Source organism: Rattus norvegicus, chromosome 8, assembly GCF_021556685.1.
Source record: "Rattus norvegicus strain SHRSP/BbbUtx chromosome 8, alternate assembly SHRSP_T2T, whole genome shotgun sequence".
In the NCBI taxonomy this organism is placed as follows: domain Eukaryota; kingdom Metazoa; phylum Chordata; class Mammalia; order Rodentia; family Muridae; genus Rattus; species Rattus norvegicus.
Window position 1 is genome coordinate 103,793,198 of NC_141541.1, and position 6,150 is coordinate 103,799,347.

Consider the following 6,150-nt stretch of genomic DNA (forward strand, 5'->3'; position numbering starts at 1 on the left):
CCCCATAGTCTAGTTCACTGGGGGTTCAGTCTTAGCAGGACCCAGGGCTTCCCCTTCCACTGGTGCTCTTACTAGGATATTCATTGCTACCTATGGGGTCAGAGTCCAGGGTCAGTCCATGTATAGTCTTTAGGTAGTGGCTTAGTCCCTGGAAGCTCTGGTTGCTTGGCATTGTTGTACTTTTGGGGTCTCGAGCCCCTTCAAGCTCTTCTAGTTCTTTCTCTGATTCCTTCAACGGGGGACCTATTCTCAGTTCAGTGGTTTGCTGCTGGCATTCGCCTCTGTATTTGCTGTATTCTGGCTGTGTCTCTCAGGAGTGATCTACATCCGGCTCCTGTCGGTCTGCACTTCTTTGCTTCATCCATCTTGTCTAATTGGGTGGCTGTATATGTATGGGCCACATGTGGGGCAGGCTCTGAATGGGTGTTCCTTCAGTCTCTGTTTTAATCTTTGCCTCTCCCTTCCCTGCCAAGGGTATTCTTTTTCCTCATTTAAAGAAGGAGTGAAGCATTCACATTTTGATCATCCGTCTTGAGTTTCCTTTGTTCTAGGGATCTAGGGTAATTCAAGCATTTGGGCTAATAGCCACTTATCAATGAGTGCATACCATGTATGTCTTTCTGTGAGTGGGTTAGCTCACTCAGGATGATATTTTCCAGTTCCAACCATTTGCCTACGAATTTCATAAACTCGTTGTTTTTGATAGCTGAGTAATATTCCATTGTGTAGATGTACCACATTTTCTGTATCCATTCCTCTGTTGAAGGGCATCTGGGTTCTTTCCAGCTTCTGGCTATTATAAATAAGGCTGCAATAAACATAGTGGAACACGTGTCTCTTTTATATGTTGAGGCATCTTTTGGGTATATGCCCAAGAGAGGTATAGCTGGATCCTCAGGCAGTTCAATGTCCAATTTTCTGAGGAACCTCCAGACTGATTTCCAGAATGGTTGTACCAGTCTGCAATCCCACCAACAATGGAGGAGTGTTCCTCTTTCTCCACATCCTCGCCAGCATCTGCTGTCACCTGAGTTTTTGATCTTAGCCATTCTCACTGGTGTGAGGTGAAATCTCAGGGTTGTTTTGATTTGCATTTCCCTTATGACTAAAGATGTTGAACATTTCTTTAGGTGTTTCTCAGCCATTCGGCATTCCTCAGCTGTGAATTCTTTGTTTAGCTCTGAACCCCATTTTTTAATAGGGTTATTTGTCTCCCTGCGGTCTAACTTCTTGAGTTCTTTGTATATTTTGGATATAAGGCCTCTATCTGTTGTAGGATTGGTAAAGATCTTTTCCCAATCTGTTGGTTGCCGTTTTGTCCTAACCACAGTGTCCTTTGCCTTACAGAAGCTTTGCAGTTTTATGAGATCCCATTTGTCGATTCTTGATCTTAGAGCGTAAGCCATTGGTGTTTTGTTCAGGAAATTTTTTCCAGTGCCCATGTGTTCCAGATGCTTCCCTAGTTTTTCTTCTATTAGTTTGAGTGTGTCTGGTTTAATGTGGAGGTCCTTGATCCACTTGGACTTAAGCTTTGTACAGGGTGATAAGCATGGATCGATCTGCATTCTTCTACATGCATAACAGCATTTTTTACAAAGGCTTTTGACAGGTTTTTGCATTCAGAGTGAACACAGGATGGAGATCTGTGTTTGAACTGAGAGTGAAACAGTCTTTAGTAAAACATGTGTTGTGAATAGGACAGGCATGAACTGAGGCAGAGAGGGAGACTGGGAAGGGGGTGGGGGAGAAGAGAGAACTCTGTACGAATCATCTCGGGTGAAAGTCAGCCTCTAGAAGATTTAGGCAAAGGAACAAGCAACAAGCAGTGGTACTCATGAGTTAAAGTGTATTTCACTTGTTTTTTTATTTAAGCTAAGAAGAGATTCGATGGACTCCGCCTTGACCTTCTTACACACGCGTGTATCCTGTGGTTTCCTCCCATGCACTCCCATTGTCCTCTGAGCCTTCCTTCTTGGGAGAGGGAAGTTAAAAGTTTCCATGGAAGGCTCCTAAACCAAGAAGTAGAGGCACAGACATATTAAATCAATTCATGATGGCAAATGCTGGGAGGATTTAGGACAGAAACTGCTTACAATGTTTGCTCTGGAGATAGACTATGGGAGAGGAAGGAAATTTCCAGTCTCCACTTTTCAGTCCTCTATTTGTTTGAGTCTTTGAGCATAGCTGTATCTTTCTTGTACTGTTCTTGAATGCTCACCTTAGGAGCATATTGAACAGAAAGCCACATGGCTTTCACCAGATTGTAAACTCCACTCATCCTTAAAAGCCTTTAATTAGCTTGATGCAAAAGATCAAAATAAAATCTCACAAGTTTTCCCCTTTTTAAAAGAATAGCTGTCTGTGGGCAAACATTCTAAGAAATGGACCTAATCTTATAAACCTTTAGTAGATAATATAAGGATCTCAGCCCAAAACTGTTACTTCTGTCCCAGATTTCATAGCATGATCGGGGAGTTCAGTAGGAGAGGGAGTTTATTTGGTACTTAGAGGGAGAGTCCACCATAGCAGGGAGGCACAGCAGGCAGCCAGCATAGCAGAGAGATGAGAGATCCCACCTTCAACCAGAAGCACATAACAGACAGAAGCGGGGCCAGACTGTGAATTCTCAAAGTCCACCCCCAGTGACTACTTCTTCCCAAGGCTCTAGCTCCTAAAGTTCCACAACTCCCCTTCTCCAAACTGTGGCAGCAGCTGAGGACTACATGTTCAAATACCTGAGCCTATGGGACATTTCTCATTCAAACCACCACAGGCGTCCCACTCCACATCCCACTTTGTTGGGAGCAAGGGGACCTCCGAGCCTCACACTTGGACTGATTACCACTGGTCTGATCTGGGGATTGGAGTAGTTGGGGAGCATGCAATGACGAGACGAGGAAGAAGAAGGGAAGAAAGAAGGATAAGGTGCTCGTGGAGGACTCTCAGAGCGCCTTTCTCTGCTCTGCCTCAGCTGCTTGTGCTATGCCTTCAGGTCAAGAAGGGGATGGTAGGAAGGAAGGTGTAGTATTGTGGCTGAGCATTTAGCTAGCGTATTGATCAGGAAAAGAGCCGACGGAATGAACCTACATTAAAATAGATTCTGTCTTGACCAATACTTCTAGGTAGTCCAGGCTGGCTGTCTTTACACTGAAGAGACTTTGAGAACCTGGTGCCTGCTGAGTCCTCTGGTGCTGATATCTGAAGGATTCCTGAGAGACCCGGTTGGAAACCACAAACATGAGCTGTTACCAGGGAAGGAACTCAGAGGTCGTGGCAGTAACAGCAGCCGAGTTGAAGAAGTCACAAGCAGCGTAATGGGCTGTCCATCGAGACGGGAAGGCAGCCGGGCAGAAACTAAAAGATTTTCCCTTGGACCCCCTTTTGTCTAGCTGCCACCAGAAGGTGCCACCTGCATTGAGACTTTCTATTTCCATTTACCTAATCAAGACAATCCCCCCTGGTGTGTGCCCACAGGCATGGCTCTTAGTTGATCTCAGATACCGTGAATTTGGCCACTGAGATTCAACATACGTTAATTAGGTCCTGACCAGATTCTCAGTGCTATACAAAGGGATGTGTGAGGGGTCATCTGTGGGTCTTTCCCCAAGCCATGACAGAAGGGTTCCCCCAGTTTTGACTGTTTCCAGCCTCTCCTCATTCAAGCATCCCTGACCCTGACAGTGCAGAGGTCTTCCCTACACCCAGATCTAGAGTTTGCTTCCTGATGTAGCAGCTGAGGTGGTGCCCCTTGACCTTGATCCATCAAATTTGCATTTCCCCGAGAGTCAGATATCCATCCATCCCATCACTACACGATTTCCTCAAAAACAACGTTTTAAAATTCAAGCACGTGGATTTTTCGGTTATTCTAAGCAATAATACCATGTTTATAGTTTTTCTCAGTGTGCCTTATGGTAAATATATAATTGAAAATGTAAATGTTTATTGTGTACCATTGAGAAACATCCCATCAGCTTATGTCTCCCGGAAACTCTGTCAAGAGTATATCGGTCAGAACAGGAGCTGGGTCCGATTGGCAGAGAGAAATCGATTCTGTTAAGGGGCTACGGGGAAGATCCACTCACCAGCCAAAGAAGATCGCAGAAGAGTCAAGCTCATGAAGTATAGAGTCAAGAAGTCTACTCCAGGTAGAGGGGCCAAGAGACTGCCCCGGCCTCATGCAGATACAGCCACTGCCATGAATGACGGGCAGGTATCATCCTCCTAAATGCCATTGTCTGATTTAGAGTCCACAGAGGAAATTCCTATCAACACGTTCAGGTTCCCTGCCCACCCTTAGCTGTTGCAAATGCATCCATAAAATGGGTATGTTCGGGTTGAGGATTTAGCTCAGTGGTGGAGCGCTTGCCTAGCAAGCGCAAGGCCCTGGGTTTGGTCCCCAGCTCCGAAAAAAAAAAAGAAAAAAGAAAAAAGAAAAAAAATGGGTATGTTCTCAGATAGGGAGTGGGTGGTCTTCTGGGTTCAAATAGGATGTTCTGAGCCACGAGTCACTCTGCTGACAGTAGCTGTTCAGGTTTTCATAGCATGCCATTTCTAAATCCATGTGCCACACATACACACACACACACACACACACACACACACACACACACACACACACACACTTGCTTTGACGGAGTACTATTTGCTTTTGAAAGCTTAAAAGATGGTTTACGTGTGACACGTGACAAATCGAGAAACGTAGATGATGCTGAAGACAGCGATGACGGAGGCAATGATTCACACTCGGTCTGTGCCCATAACAGAAGGCGGAAGGCGAAGCATGGGTGCTCAGAGCAGGCACTGGGAGAAGCTAGGAAGACTAAAGCTGGAGCAAAGCCCTTAAAGCAGATTGACCTGGTTAGCAAACCAGAAATCAAATGGCAAGGTCCTCACCCGACCCCGAGGCAAGCTCAGGTTAAGCAGCCCTGCTCCTCCTTAGAGTGCAGCAGCTAAGCACAGAAACTCCACAGGCCAAACGCTTCGAGGCCAGGTCTTCAAGGCTCCGTCTCCCTAATGACAGGCTGTAGTGAATGTTCAATACATTTCAACAGATGTGTTAGGGAAAACCAATTGTGCAGTTTAAAGCAAGTGGGCTGGAATTCTAGATCAATGGATTCTGAGTTAAATGTTTCTATTAAAAGTACAGATTCAAATAATGGGCTCCAATCGAGAGACTGCTTAGTTCTTTGAGGTTATGGCTTTAGAACATTATCTTTCTCTGAAAAATCAAAACGCATCAAATAAGATTCTTTTATTTCCAATTACTCAATAAAAATGAAAGATCAAGGCGTCCGGGGGCGTGCACACTCCAGACATTTCCAAATATACTACATAATACACTGCTCACAATAAGCATTTGAATCAGAGAAATAAAAAGTGCTTAATATTAGCTGTATGGTTTGGCAATCAACTAGATCTCATCTCTTAAGCTATACATTGTTTTTCCAGAAATTCCCCAATATAGATTGGGGAGGGGGGAACCGCCCAGAAAGAATAAGAAATGTACTGAGTCATCAACTCAAGAAAGTAATGGGGGGAAGATTTGAAAAGAGAGTTCCCCAGAAAGCAAAGCCTGTCTTACGGGGAAATGTCACTAAATGAGAGCAGAATCCACCTCTTACCAACCCATCCCTCACTCCTCTCTCCCACTCAGTAAGGCCAAAAGGGGCTAAGAAGCCCCTGGCCTTTGTTCTCAGCCTCTCTGATCCCCAGTGCAAAGACAAGAATAGCAGAGTCTCAAACATGGTGGCCTTGAGACCACTTGTACTGCTAGAGTAGGGACCTCTGCCATTCTTGAAGTCAGCCTTGCCTCTTTCCTAGTGACTCTAGGATACGCTAACTTTCAACATGAAGCACACAGGGAAGAACCTTATTTTGTACAGTATCAAGCCCCAAACACCGGGGTCCCTGTGCCTTGCTTTTTCTCCTATCATGTGCACCTGCTAACACTTGTTTCACTGAATTCTCCTTAAAAAAAAAACACTTCTAAAAATGAAAATAGGACAGTGGCATTGCTAAGTGATGTGGATGGAGCAAGTCTGTGCGTGTGTTTTTGACCCAGCTTGTTTTACAGAGGAGACTACAAATGTCAGAGACAGAGGAGAAAAGGACTCCATTACATATCCACAACCATGTTGCAGTTCCTTC